This window comes from Sceloporus undulatus, chromosome 4 (genome assembly GCF_019175285.1).
Source record: "Sceloporus undulatus isolate JIND9_A2432 ecotype Alabama chromosome 4, SceUnd_v1.1, whole genome shotgun sequence".
Classification (NCBI taxonomy): domain Eukaryota; kingdom Metazoa; phylum Chordata; class Lepidosauria; order Squamata; family Phrynosomatidae; genus Sceloporus; species Sceloporus undulatus.
The window spans coordinates 49,875,812-49,890,647 of NC_056525.1; the positions used below are offsets into that span (position 1 = coordinate 49,875,812).

At 41.2% G+C, this 14,836-nt stretch overlaps 1 protein-coding gene across 1 annotated transcript in view; it reads left to right on the plus strand.

Annotated features, from left to right (window-relative positions):
* The first annotated feature begins 2,588 nt into the window (after positions 1-2,588).
* SLC16A1 (solute carrier family 16 member 1) overlaps positions 2,589-14,836 on the plus strand; it is a 50,492-nt gene continuing 38,244 nt past the window's right edge. The window contains exon 1 of the mRNA XM_042461771.1: positions 2,589-2,728. The gene's annotated coding sequence lies outside the window, so the exon portion shown is untranslated. The remainder of the gene's footprint in view (positions 2,729-14,836) is intronic.

Consider the following 14,836-nt stretch of genomic DNA (forward strand, 5'->3'; position numbering starts at 1 on the left):
TCCAATGTACAAAGTCCTGTTTTCACTTCTCAGCATCTGTTAAGTGCCTTAACATTTATGAAGTCTACTGTGAGTGATTAATGCCTGTTGTGGAGATGACTTTTGCCTTTGATGTGGCAGGAGATCCATTTCTCATCTGTTTAGTCTCACAGTTTGACTGTGTTTGTTCCATGTATCTCTCATCTGAGGATGAGATGTTAGATGTTAAACATTCATCCTTAGGAAAAGACAATATGAATCTGCCTCAGCTAATTTCAGTTTACAATGACAGGTGGATCAGAAATGAAGAGAAAGCACATGTCAAGCAGCCCTCTGACAATTCTTGTAATGCATCTCAAAGTGATACAATGGTTTTGTTGTTGTGGTTAACTGCTGTCAAGTTGACTTTGACTAATGGCAACCCTACGAATGAGAGACCTCCAAGTCAACCTGTCATCAACAGCCCTGCTCTGGCCTGGCAAATTCAACTTTCATGTTTGAGTCTGTCCATCTGTAATGTGGTCTTCCTCTTTTTTATTTCTATTTTACCAAATTTATTGACTTTTCTAGTGAATAAAGTCTTCTCATATGTCTCAGTTTAATCATCTTGGCTTCTAGGAAGAGTCCAAGCTTGATTTGCTCTAGGATCCATTTATTTGTCTTTTTAACAGTCCAGTGTCTGTAGAACACTTCTCCAGCACTTTTTAAATGAGCTGATTTTCTTCCTATCGGCTTTCTTCACTGCCCAGCTTTCATAACCATACACAGAAACTGGAAATACCAATGGACAAGCCTAACTTTAGCTGTTCTTCCAAGTCCTAGTCTTCTGTTTTCTTGACTGCAGCAGTCTGATTAATAACTGAGCCAGGTTATGGGAAATCTTAAACTATTTCAATGTCTTCATCCTCTACTTTAAAGTAAATCATTTGTGGTCATTATTATTGTTTTCTTAATGTTCAACTGTAAACTGGCCTTTGATCTTTCTTCCTTGATTTCTTCAGTACTAGTTCCAAGCCTTTGTTATTTTCTCCCAGCAGTATGGAATTTACATAGGTGTTGGTTTACCATTAAGCAATTGACTCGATGGGTCTACTCTAATTAGGACTAGCAGTTAGATTCAGACATAGGAAGAAGTGTAAATGAGTGTAATATTAACATCTTAAAAAAGGCTAAAATTGCATCTTTGCTTTCGTGCTTGTTATTTAAAAACAGATGTAACATTTCCAATCAGCTGAACAGTTCGTGGATAAATGTTCAATGCTTTAGTAATTATACAGAAAGGCTTTGGAAAAATTCAAACAATGGGTGAGATGTAAAGCTGGACAAGCTGAACCTATAGCACAGTGGCTGCTGCTATGTCAACAGCAGGAGTAAATGCAGCACAACTGTGGCATTTAACTCATTCTATACAGCCCATCCTACATGCAATGCAGAAGGAATCTGCCACAAAAGTTCACCTTATTCCTGGTTTACTGACTACAATAAAGATGATATTGCTACTGATAAAACTGCACATGGCAAATCTATAGCGGAGATTGTATGCTGAGAATAAGTAGGGAAGGAGGAAGAATGAGCAGGGAAGAAGAAGGAAGAATAGGGGAGGGAGGGAGGCTGCCCGTCTGGCTAGCCACCCACATGGGCAGAAACAATGGTAAATGCAAACTCCCTCTGAACAAATCTTGCCAAGAAAACTCCATGATAGGGGTTGCCATAAGTCAGAAACAACTTGAAGGCAACAAAAACCAACCGAGAAAAGCCATGGCACTGGATAGCAGAACTACCATTCTTAGTGCAGTCTAAAACTGAAAACATATTTGCATGGCAGACTGCAACTGTTCTCTTTCTCTCCCGACACACTTAGCAAAATTAACTCAGGGCATGTATTAGGCATATATACATGGTTACTGGGGGGAAGAAAGTACAACAGTAGAGAACCCGTAACAGCTACAAAGCAGAACCAAGACATGAAACTCCTCCCTGTAGAAAAGAAAAACCCTCAACAACACATTTTTTAAAATGGGTAACAGCATGTATTTGTTGCAAAATAATTCAGTCACCCAACATTTTTATTTTCTTCCAAAGGGATTGTCTGAAAATCAGACTTTGGGACTTTCCTGAGGAAAGGATTTTGCTTTATTAATAACTGGGTCAAAATGTTTAAGGTGAATAAGACATATGTAGAAAACACAAGTATTTCCTTGCAGAACTGAGTGCCAGACTGGAGAAATAACCCGGTTTGGTCCCGCTTTAACTCTTTGTCTGACTCTCTGCTATGGAATTCTGGGAGATGGAGTTTGTTGTGGGGCCCAGAGCGGAGCGCCCACAACAAACTCCCTCTCCCAGAATTCCATAGCCTTGAGCCAGCAAAAGTGTTAAAGCGGGACCAAACCGGGTTATATCTCCAATGTGGATGCATCCCAGCCCTACGTGCAGAAAACACCATCCCCATGGGCCTCCCCCTCTTCCTCCTTCCCTCCCGCAGAGCCCCCTGAAGGCAAAGCAAGGCCTCTCCACCGCCGCCGCCATTCCCTCCTGCTGAGGGCGCCTGAGGGAAGGAGGAGGAGGCCCACTGCCGCCATCGCCTCCCCGCCCTTTTCCCGCCTCCGCCTTCTTCTCCCCGCCTCCGCCTGCCTCTCCCGGCCCCGTTATAGCCCCTGAGGGGAGGGAAGAGCCCGGAGTCCAGCCTCAGAGAGGGTCCAGGCTGAGGGAGTGAGGGGCCCAGAGAGAGAGAGAGGAGCCTGGGGGACAGGTATGGCGCAGCCGGGGAAGGAGGAGGAGGAGGAGGAGAAGGGAGGGAGGGAGCCGGGGGCCGGGCATTGGGGAGCCGCCTGTCCGCCCTGGAGCTCCACGTGGTGGGAAGGGAGTGTTTCTCGCCCCAAAGGAGGACCAGGCACCTCAAAAAAAGGAGGGCATGACTAAAGAAAAGCTAAAAAGGCACGGAGACCCGGTGTCCTCGCCTCAAAGGAGGACCTCAGAAACGGAGGATGTTCAAGAAAAATGGAGGGCATGGCCAAATAAGAGCCAAAGAGACAGAGTGACCCGGTGTCCTCATCTCAAAGGAGGACCAGGCACCTCAACAATGTAGGACCTTCCAGAAAGAAATGGAGGACGTGTGGTCACATAAAAAAGCTCAAAATCGATCGATTGATTGGTTTCATTTTTATGCCGCCTTTCTCCCAAAAAGGGACCCAAGGCGGCTCACAGGATAGAAACAAATTTTTAAATACTCCTTTAAATATATAAGACCCATGCTCCTTAGTCCTGCTGAAAATGGAGGGCATTTGGGAGTTGCCCCAGGGCAGGAGGGCGAACTATAGGATGTGTCCTGCAAAAGGAGGACACCTGGTCATCCTGAACTAAAAACACTCCTAGAAATAGAAATCCATGCCTCTGCTCAAAATGGGGGGCGTTTGGGAATTGCTCCAGGGCAGAAGGTGGAAATGGATGGAAGTCATGTCCGGGAAGAGGAGGATGGGGTCTGCTCAGGGCTGAGGTAGAAGATGGAGGGGAGAATCTGAGGGCAGGAGGGGAAAGGGACAGATTGGGGTGCTTTTTGCAGTTGTGGGGAGGGTCCCACTTCCAGAGGAAAGGGGTTTCCTATTGAGAAGGATGGGGAGCATGGAGGTGGAGGGCTGGTTGTGGTGTGAGGGAATAGTTATCCTGTCACGATGGCTGTTGGGGTGTCTGTGTGTGTGTGTGTGTGTGGGGGGGTGGGTGGAGTTCAGTTATTTATTGATGCTCATAATAATAGTAATTTATTTCTTACCTGCTGCTCCCCATGGATCCAGGCAGGGAACCACAGCAAATCAACAATTAACAACATCAGTTAATCTCCATAGTTAAAGCATGCAACAGTTTAAAACAACAACCGATAGGCAATACACAACCCTCATGGTGGGTTTTGCTTCCCAATTTGTGGGGGTTTGCTATCCTTTTTTTTTGCAGAGGAGGGGAAGAGGCTTTGTGGTCCTCTTTGTTTAAATTCAGCACGTGGGGGATGGCTGGTTTTGGAGGGGGCCTTTATCAGTTAAATGGGCCAAACCAGTGTCCATTTGAAGTTAAGGTAGGGTTGCTGTTGGCACTTTGTGCTTGCCCAGCTTAATAAGTGTGCCTGTGTTTGAGAGATAAGAAGGATATCTTGCTTCTCCATAGTGCATCTTAATACTGTAGTTTGTTGAGTCCCTTCAAGTCGTTTCTGACTTAAGGTGAGTCTATCATTGGGGTTTTCCTGGCAAGCTTTGTTCAGAGGAGGCTTGCCATTGCCTTCCCCTGAGGCTGAGAGAATGTGACTTGCTCAAGGTCACCCAGTGGGTTTCATGGCTGAGCTGGGAATTAAACCCTGGTTTCCAGAGTCATCCTTATTAACGACCTCAGTTTCCATATAGATGGCTTATTTACCAGGCACTGGCTGACTTTGTTAACTCTCCTCAAAATGATTTGCAATGTCAATGCTGTGTAACATTTAATTGTATGTAAAGTTCTGCTCTTCCCAACGTGTGCTTATAAGTGTAGAGATGTTGTATTAGTTTACGTGTTGATTGTGGATATATTGTCTCATCACTTGTTGATTTGTAGCTCAGTGTGTGAATTGCATCTGTGGCAAAGAAAAGGTACTGGGGCAAGCTTGGTGCAAAACATTTGATAGCCTGAGGCAGCACAGCAAATATCCCCTGTTCTTCCCAAGGTAAAGAATACTACAAGCTTTTTTTTAATCCACTACTGGCGATAAAACTGTATAACAGGAAATAAAATAGCTATCAACTTGCTTCCCATTGGGATCTGCTGGTTGATATGGATACCTCACTCTGTAAATAGTAGGGCTGGCCTTGCAATGTGAGATTATGAATGGAGTTCTGCAGTGGCTTTCCCACATGAATGTCATTAGTGTGATGAGCAGCATATGCGAATCAGTTCTGAATTTGAATCAGTTCTAAGTAAATCAGTGGATTATTTAATTTGGCGTACTAAGAATGTAGTATGGTATGTTGTGTCAATAAGATTTTGAGGCTGCTTGCAGTTCCAGTTGTGTGTGTGTGTGTGGGGGGGGGTGCAGAAACAGTGCTCCTTGAATTCACATGTTCTTCGGATATGAAATCTTTGGGGGGAAATGTATGCTTTTTCTTGTGTGAGATTATCAGTTTTTCACACTGGCACATTTTGGATTCAAGGAACAGGAAGTTTCTCACATAAGGCCTTCCCTTGTTCACTGTGCCTTTCTTTGGTGACTCTTTGAACCTTAAGAATGCTGACACTTCAAGGCAGATGCTGAAAACATTCTTGAGTATAGAGGCAAGTATGCTGAATTGGCATGTTTTGTTCTGTTCCAATGCAAGCATAGTTTAATAGTTAAAGCTCAGTGTAATCAATTGGTAATACTGGGTTCTGTATTTGTGATTTTGAGATGAAGTTATATAACTATTCAAGATTCAGTTTATTGTGTACCTTACTGTGTGGCACACTGCTGTTATAGAGGTTTTCAGGTTTGTGTATCTTCTGAAAGCTATTACAGAAAGCCACATGGCTTAAACAGGCATGTCTTGCAGTGGAGCAGGATCTTAGGCCTGTTACAGACAGCCAAAATAAAGCTGCTTCGAGTCACTTTGGAGGTATGGTATTTCAATTATACATGCGTCCTAAGAGTCCAAAGGCCGCACCAAAGACACGCTCCAGTCCTAAGGACTGGAGTGCAGCTTTGATGAATCTTCCAGACTCTTAGGACTCATGCATCATTGAAATACCATACCTCCAAAGTGACTTGAAGCAGCTTTATTTTGGCTGTCTGTAACAGGCCTTAGTTTCTTCGGCAGCATGATTTGCTTTTTCCAGTCATATAATCCCACCCACTCTTATCCAGAAATGGAAATATGGTAGATCTACATGAGCAGCCTTTTGTTAGACTTGCTGGTGCAGATGTACCTTTGTATTGTGATGCTCATCTAATTAACTACCTATATATTAAATATTTGAAGGGATGTCATGTTGAGGAGGGAGCAAGCTTGTTTTCTGCTTCTCCAGAGACTAGAACGCGGAACAATGCATGTAAACTACAGGAAAACAGATTCCACCTCAACATTTGGAGGAACTTCCTGACAGTAAGGGCTGTTCGACAGTGGAACAAACTCCCTCGGAGTGTAGTGGAGTCTCCTTCCTTAAAGGTCTTCAAACATAGGCTGGATGGCCATCTGTCGGGGATGCTTCGATTGAGATTTCCTGCATGGTAGGGGGTTGGACTGGATGGCCCTTGCAGTCTCTTCCAACTCTATGATTCTATATACTCGACTGTAAGTCGACCTCATGTATAAGTCGAGGTCAAGTTTTGGAGGCAAAATTATGGATTTTGATATGACCCTTGGATAAGTCGAGGGTAAAACTTAGGGGTATGTAACAGAGGATCTAAATGAAGAAGCAAAGGAAAACAATGCCAAAGAACCTGCAAAATTATGGCAGGCATAACTGTTTAAACTCATACTAAAGGCTGGATGGAAGAGAGAGTAGAAGGAGGTCAGTGCTTCTAGGACAGATTGCACTCTTGCCTTATACCAGGGGATTGTTCCCTTTTTAATAAGAGTTAAAGTATAATATTTACTTTTGACTCATGGATAAGTTGATCTGGGATTTTTGGGTCAATTTTTTGACTAAAATTTCTAGACTTATACATGAGTATATACAGTAAGCTGAGTGTATATTTTTAGGGCCATCACTTGTTGCATGTGATCTTTCTTGCCTGTGATTAAAGCAGGGCTGAGGATTTTTGTTTTGTAATTGATTAGAGTTTCCCCAAATACAATAATTTCAGAGAACTGTTGAAGATACAGTTTAGCTGTGGCTGTGATATAGATTAGCATGTTGCCTGCCATGCGGTTTGTGTCTTCTGTCAACTATTTCTTGTATGAAGCCCAGTGTATTTCCAGACATTGCACATAGTTCTCTCGGGGCATGGTTTTTGCCTCGTTGTGATGTTTTAGGCTCCTGTGAGGTCTTTTCTGCCCTCCACCAGGCAGTAAAAAAACAAATGTTTTCTAAAATATGGAGGGAGGGGGCTGCATACACCTCATAAAACATAGTTTTCCTCACCCCTTTTAAAAATGTCAACATGGTGCTAAACTACATAGGGACTACTTTTATATGTTGATATAGCAGCTCAGTCTTTTGTAGTAAGTGCTAGTGAAGAAAAGGAGTTGAATTGCTTTAATCTTCTTCATATTCCCGGTCCTACTGATAACACTTTAGTTAGAGATATATTTGTGTTAAGATGCATTTTAATTCCTATAGTGGTAAAACACAGCTATGATGCAATTTGTGTGCATGTTTCATTCAGACAAGCTTCCACTGGTTCAGTGAAGCTTACTTCCAGTTAAATCGTGTGTGGGGTTGCAGTCTTGGAGAAGTGGTTGATCAGGTGCTATACTAATTAGAGATAAGATTGACCCTGGATTACATCAGTTAATTTTGTCCTCAAGTCCTGTTCAGCATCACTTACATCCTTTTCAGCAGCCATGTTATTTCAGTTTACTAAACAAAGACAATGTTTCTGGTTTTTCTGCCTTGTGGTAAATTTTAAAAGCTTTTTGGATTCTGACTTCACACTTCATTTTTGCAGCTGAGTTAGTAACAAAGGATGTGTCAGCACCAATGCACTTTGCCCCATTAACATCTTAATATTTTTTTTTGAAATGTTCTCTAGGTAATATTATCTGGGCTGTTTCCTGTAGCTATTTCAGAATCAATATCTCAATTTTTACCCTTCCTTCTCCCTGCAAGTAATGTCACATTTCTGCAATTGCATCAGTTTACCAGTACACATTAAGAGCATTGAGGCTATGTGGCAAGAAAGGAGGGAGTTGAAAATGTGAGGCTTTCTTGAGGCTCTGCAAGATGAGAAGCAAACCTTCACATTTCTGCACTTTTAATAGATGAAAGTATTATATCTAAATCCAATTGCTAGTCTCAGATAGAGCGGACCCACTGACTCAGTGGGATTTATGTAAATTTTGATTTAGCATTCAGCAGCTGATTCAATGGTTCTGCTCTAGCGGAGACTAGGGATGATCCTCACTACAGAAATAATCTGGTTTGACAACACCTTAACTTAACAAACTGGGAATTGAGTTTGTTGTAGTGACTCTGGTGCCACAACAAGCTACAATTCCCAGAATTCCATAGCATGGAGCCATGGCAATTGGGGCGGTGTTAAACCAGATTATTTCTGCAGTGAGGATGCAGCCTTGGAATTAGGTTTATGTTTTAGTGAGATGTCTTCCCTGAAAGCATGTGCTTGGGCAAAACTGGTAGAACAACAAATCCATCATTTCTGGGAAAAAGGACATGGAGGCATTGTATCAGACTGTTCATGGGAAGATTTGTACCTCTGTAATGAGCTACTGTTGAGAGAGATTGCCATGGAAAGTGAGGATGGACTTCAGTACTATGTCTTAGATATGGAAATATGCCACCATCCTTTCCACCTTTTGTAGATAGCAATTCCACCTTTTATAGATAGCAACTGTATATCTAAATCCAATTTCCTGATGAAAGCTGTCCATATATGTATGTAAGCAGGGCAAAAAGCAGTTTTGCCCACTATTCATCTCTATGTGAAAAGGGAAGGAGTTAGATCCCTTCCTCTGGCATGTGTAGTCTTAGTCCAAGACTGTGTTCTGTTCTCTGATTTTATAGCCATCAATATGCAACATGAACAGCCAATTCTGAGGACATCTATTTCTTCGTACTCCCACAATCACAACAGTTCGTACTGACATTTTGCACTTATTCAAGTGAAACTTTGCTTTGCAATACAGTCAGAGGTGCTCAAGGAAAGCTTTTTGCTCCTTATGGAGCATTATCCTTGAATCTTGTGTTCCTACAATCTAGAGCTGCTAATGGATTAATGTCTTTAACTAAGAGCTGTTTTGATCTTAACTGCTTAACTGAATACAAACATCCTGTAGTGAGGTTTTATGTAACACTTTGGCAGCCCAGTTCTTTAGTTCCCTTTCATATAATGTGGCACATAAAAAATGGGTAGTGCTATTTATTGCAAGTGGAAGGAGCGTTCCACATCAGGCAGGTGAAGAAGGGGCATAATAGAAAAATAACATTTTTCTTTTCATTTGCTGATTAACATTCAGAGTGCAAGGTTGCAGAAAAGATTGGAAACCAAACTGTTATTTCCAGAGTGCTAGTTCAGGCAACATAATTTGAACACAAGAATACATTGCAAATACATTTTCTCTGGAAAAGTAACTATGTGCAATATATGTTGGATATCAGATGGAGGCAAACCCCTTCCTAATTCAAAGATATAGCCACGTTTGTCTGTAGAATCAAAATGTAGAGAGATCTTGTAGCACCTCTGAGACTAACTGAAATAAAATGTCGCCTTCACATTGAAATAAAATACAGTAGAGTCTCGATTATCCAACATAAACGGTCGGGCTGATAGTTGGATAGCCGAAAATGTTGGATAATCTGGAGGGTCCAAGAAAAGCCTTGAAATCACTATGAATTGCAAACGTATTGAAGTTTTATTGCAGTAACAGTAAAAGTAATGTTGCAGTAACATTATAGGAATAACATGGTAATGTTTAAACAGTCCTCTAAAAATGTAAAGAAATCACTGATCAACATTGTGTGATACAATATGTACTGTATAAACAGTTCAGTCATCTGAAAATGTAAGAAAATCACTGAGCAGCGACGTTGGATAATCCGGAATGTGGATAATCGAATGGATAATCGAGACTCTACTGTAACTTCTTTATTTCAGTTAGTTTCAAAGGTGCTACAAGATCTCTCTACACTCCTTCCTAATTGTAAGCTGCAATCCTGTGCACATTTGCGTGGGAATCAGACCCATTTGGTAGTTGGACTTAACTTCTGAGCAGATATTCATAGGATTGTGTGGACCAGTAAGCATTTTCTTGAGGCTGGTCTTCTTTTCGTCCTTCCTTGAACTTAGGAGGTGACTTTGCAAAGAACTGTATGAGTATGGGGAAGACTTACAAGCTTGAGGGTTGATTGGGCAGTTAGTTTTGATTACTCTTTGGATGTACAAGAGAGTAAGTTGGACCTCTATATCCACAGATTCTGAACCATTGTGTATAATGGGATTTGAACATGGTGTGTGTGGGAGGGAGGGTCCTGGAACCAAACTAGAGCACATACCAAGAGCCCACTGTACAGTATTAGCAGCTCCTGGTCTCTGACCATTTCTTGGTCCTCTGTGCTGCATAGTTGATTTCAACAGGGCTTTGTAGGATTGTTTGTCAGCAACTCCAGTGACAGCTACAGTTGGTCTCCATATTCACAGAGTGAAGTCTCCACAGCTTGAAATATGAGATATTACACTAAACAAACCTCAATTTTGCTGTTTTATATAAGGGACACTATTTTATTATCCATTGTATTTAAAGGGACTTGAACATCCATGGAGTTTGGTATCCATGGTAGGTCCTGGAACCAAACCCCAGTTTTCACATTCCTAGGTAACGTGGTTATATCTGATCAGGAAATGATATCATTTTGAGTTTTGGCTGACAATTAGCCTTTCTGTTCCTTGTGGGGAAGGAGTTGAAGAATTTGGGATGGTGGAGGTGAATCCATCCAAACTGCTTCTTTTTTATGGTGAGAGGGGTTTTTTTGGGGGGGAGAGGGGTCCTAATTTAAAAAAAAACAGGAGAGGTTGGAGTGTTTGGGAATCTTTTGAGGATACAGAATAGAAGCTGAGGGGGGCTGCAAGCTGCATTTTGCCCACCGCAGGGTTACAACGTACATCAGTTTCAGTCAGCATAGTCAGTGGTTAGATAGAGGAGAGGTGAAGTTCAGGTTGAGGAGAGCTGTCTTAGAAGTTCAGCTGATGCCGATTAGGTAGGAGTTCATATCACAGTCTTATTTAGATGTAAATTTCTTGTCAGAAACATGGGCCTGTTACAGATGGGCCTTTGCTCCGCCCCCAGCATGTACTAGGGGTTGGCTGAGGACGCAGCGTCCAAGCAGGCCTCACCCCTAGTACGTACTGGGGGCGTAAAAATGGCGGCACCCTATACATATGGGCACCGCCATTTTGATGTGATGGGCGCTTAGCATCTGCATGTCGCGGTGTGGTTGTGATGCCGCAAGTGCAAGAATAACACGCTTTTTGCGGGTCCTTTTTCTGCGTGGGGGAGCCGCACGGTTTGTCCACTGCGGCTCCCTCGTGCAGCAAACATGGGCACTGGCAGAGCGCCTTTTTTGGGCACTCTGTAAAGCACCATTGACACGAAAAATGATACAGAGGAGAAATGTTTGATATCAGACTTAAAAAGCATAAACACAATAATAAAAGCATACACACATCCTCATATAGTAAACATCAGCAGCAAAAATGACAGCACGAGGATCCAAAAATAAGGGAATAAAAGTATAGACAAAGTCAGATGGTTATTTTAAGAAATATCTCTTGTTCAAGTAAAAATGTTGAACTTGTTTGCAACAGTTACACCAATTTTTAAAAATTATTCATTGTGAATGTTGAGCACTTTATTTATAAAAAGACATGGCATTGCTCATATTATTATAAAATGGCTCATCTGAGACTGACTTCATTCTTGCCTGCTTGTGCTAGTCTTGCAAGCCATATGTGCTTCAAAGCCGTGTTAGTTAGTCATTGCGTTGGTCAGTGTGAGAGCTAGCATGGTGTAGTGGTTTGAGTGTTTGCGGCCAGGGTCACCCTGAGTCGGAAATGACTTAAAAGCACACAGCAACAACAGCAACAACATGACATTGGAGGCAGGTTTGTCTTCATTCTGTACTAATTAAGATTTCTGTCTCTGCCATGCTGGAGAATGTTTGTTCTCTCATATATTTCTTTCCTGAGGAGATCCACATTCATGTCCCACAAATCATAACTTCAGGCCCATCACATACTCTCAGCCTAACCTATTGTACTGTTGTGAAGATAACACAGAAAGGAGGAAAGCCCACCTTTAGCTCACCAGAGTAATGATGTGATATAAATGTAATTAATAAATGATGAAACTTCTAATTTTAATCTTAACAACCCCTCTTAAATTGTTTGCCTAGTTGCCATAGGAAACAGCAGATGCATGAAGTTCAGTGTAGGTGAGTGAGGACAGTGATGTATCCTTCTGTCTTGAGTAGTCAGTATAGAAATGGAAGAATGCTCTCTTTTTCATATTCTGTATGGACATATAGAAAACTGGATGTGGACTGAAGTTTTTAATCTCTCTTCTGTTGACACTCAGCATGGTAGTAGAAAACATTGCAAGGTACTATATTCTCAAGATGAGAAAGATGTCAGAATAGCATTTCTAACCTAGGGAGGAATGGGGGAATGCCCTCTCCTCTTTCCAGTAAGCCATTGAAAACACTGAGTTCATCATCCTTCCTCTAGTAATTCACTGCATTTCCATACTGAATATATAGGAAATGAAGCCCGTTCCCGTTATATTCAGCATGGAAATAATGTGGGATTGTGGAGAAGGCAAGGAGTGCTCCAGACCTCCTAATCCATCATGGCACATTTCTAGTTTACACATTTTTCCAGTGACCTGTTGACTTGTTATGTATGTATGTATGGAAATTTCAGCCATCCTTCAGTACTTTTATACTTTTAAGCATAAAAATCAGGTGAGTAATTTTTTCCTGGTTTATAACTTTTGGAGGCCATTCTTTATGTTTGCCCATAAACTGTTTTTATCTTTTCATTACCACACTGAAAGCATAAATCTTGCTCCGTTGTATCCAGAATGAACAGATTCTGTTTGTGGTAGAAAGTTAAGCTTACATTCTATGTTGTACCTTGAGTTTAAAATTGTGCTGACTGATCACAGCAGCTACAGTGAAGATTATAAGTAAAATACACATACATGTATTTATACATGCATATATATGCATGTGCGGACACTAATCTGATTAAAAATAATATTCTCAGGTCGAAATTAGAGTGCTGTAATTCTCTTTAAGATTTAACATATGTTAAAATGAGTGCATATAATCTAATAAGGGGCTTGTTGTGAGACATACTTCATTTCATTCCTTCCTCCTTGTCTTAGGGTCAGATGACCTAAGTGCCCTAAAAACATCAGATCCCATGGAAAGAATATGTATAGGGGTGTGTGTGTGTGTGTAGAGAGAGAGAGAGAGAGAGAGAACAGCTTGAACATGTTTCAGCAGATGTTTTATTTAGAATGGTAAGGTAAGCCTTGTATGAGAAGACAGAAACATGTCAAACCTTCTAGGGAGCAAAGCTTCTTCCAAAATGCATCTGGGGTGATTCCCCACCACCACTAATCTCCATATTTCTTATGATTACATTTTGGTGTCCAGAATCTGACATTTTTAATGTGCTGGGAGTAGTGCTCTCCCCATTTTTTCCTTTGTTTTGCTGTTAATACATGCTCAGTATGGGATTATGGGGGCAGCTGCTGTTTACATTGCCTGTTGTAGGCCAGCACATACAGTTACAATGCAATTGGGTAGAGTAGAATCCCATTGTTTCCCAACTCAAGGTTTATTACATTACAGTATTTGCTGCAGAGATTGAGTTGCTGAAAGCCTGTTTCTCCAGCCCTCTTTCACCACCTTCCCATTGTTGATGCTGCTGAAAAAACCTTTCAGCTAGACAGAAAACAAGGAGGAAGGGGGTTGGGCAGGCTTAAAAAGACTTCATAAAGTAAGTTTTTTTTCTCAGAGGCTTTGTTAACTGCAGTATCCCTGTACTGAGTTCTTGTTCATCTATACTGTGACAGACTGCAAATGTTTGGCTATTTGTCCCAAAACAGAAACAAGACCTGAGAAAGGGAAAGGGGAAAGAGTTTTGAGAGTTTCTTGGAAGAAATTAGCTGCTGCTTGTAAATTGAGTAAAGTGATAAGACAGCACTTAGTGCTGATGTTTTGAGAAGCAAATGTGTGTTTTAGATGGCAGTCTGTGAGTAAGCATTCTTAGAACTGTGTGTGAAATGTCTGTCAATCTGGAAAATCTCAAGAGTTTACAGATAATTGTATCTCCCACCATCTTTACTGGCAAGTAGGCTCAACAGATTTGAGTGGACTTTCTTCCAGATAGTATGATTTGTACTGCAATGTGAGAAGTTACATGATGTTGAAACACTTGGAACATGTTCAGGATCTGAAATGAAAGAAGGACATGGCAATAACACATCAAAGAAATGTAGCATCAGTTCTGTATTGTGTGGTTTTTAAAGGCTGTATTTCTCTTGGGATAGTTTTGGATGTTGCAGATCTTGATGGGGTGATGGAAATGAAGTCATATAATCTGTACCACTGACTGAGCGAGATCAATTGCTGTCTGCATGTACTATGTTTTGCTTGAGGGCAAGAAGCAGGGAAAGTTCTACTTCTGTAGTATTTCATGAGCTATGGGAAATTTTAGAAAAATATTTCTCTAAATAGTAATTAACTAAAATTGATTTACTTTTAGTTCTTCCTTTTGGTACAGTTAAATAAAATCTCTTAACAATACAGTATTGCTTATCAAAAGGGTGAGGTATTGAAGGACTTCTGGTTGGCTTTTCTGTTGGATTGTTACATCATTGCCTGAAAGTTCTACAACATGATAATCAACACCCTTATAATATAGATAATATATAGATAAATCCTGCCACATTTACTTGTTTGCTTTCATAGATTATTCAGCCATAAGAATCTTGAAAGGGATCATGCTGGTTTCTTTGAACTGCAGATCTGAAATGACCTGCAGTTTTTCTAATCTAATTCCATGTATTTAGGATGGATTATAAAACCTCATTGACTGGGTGAGGGCTAATGAACAAGTGAATCTTGATGAAATGGGGGGGCACTAACTAATGCATTGGAGAAAAGGTGTTCAACTTATTCT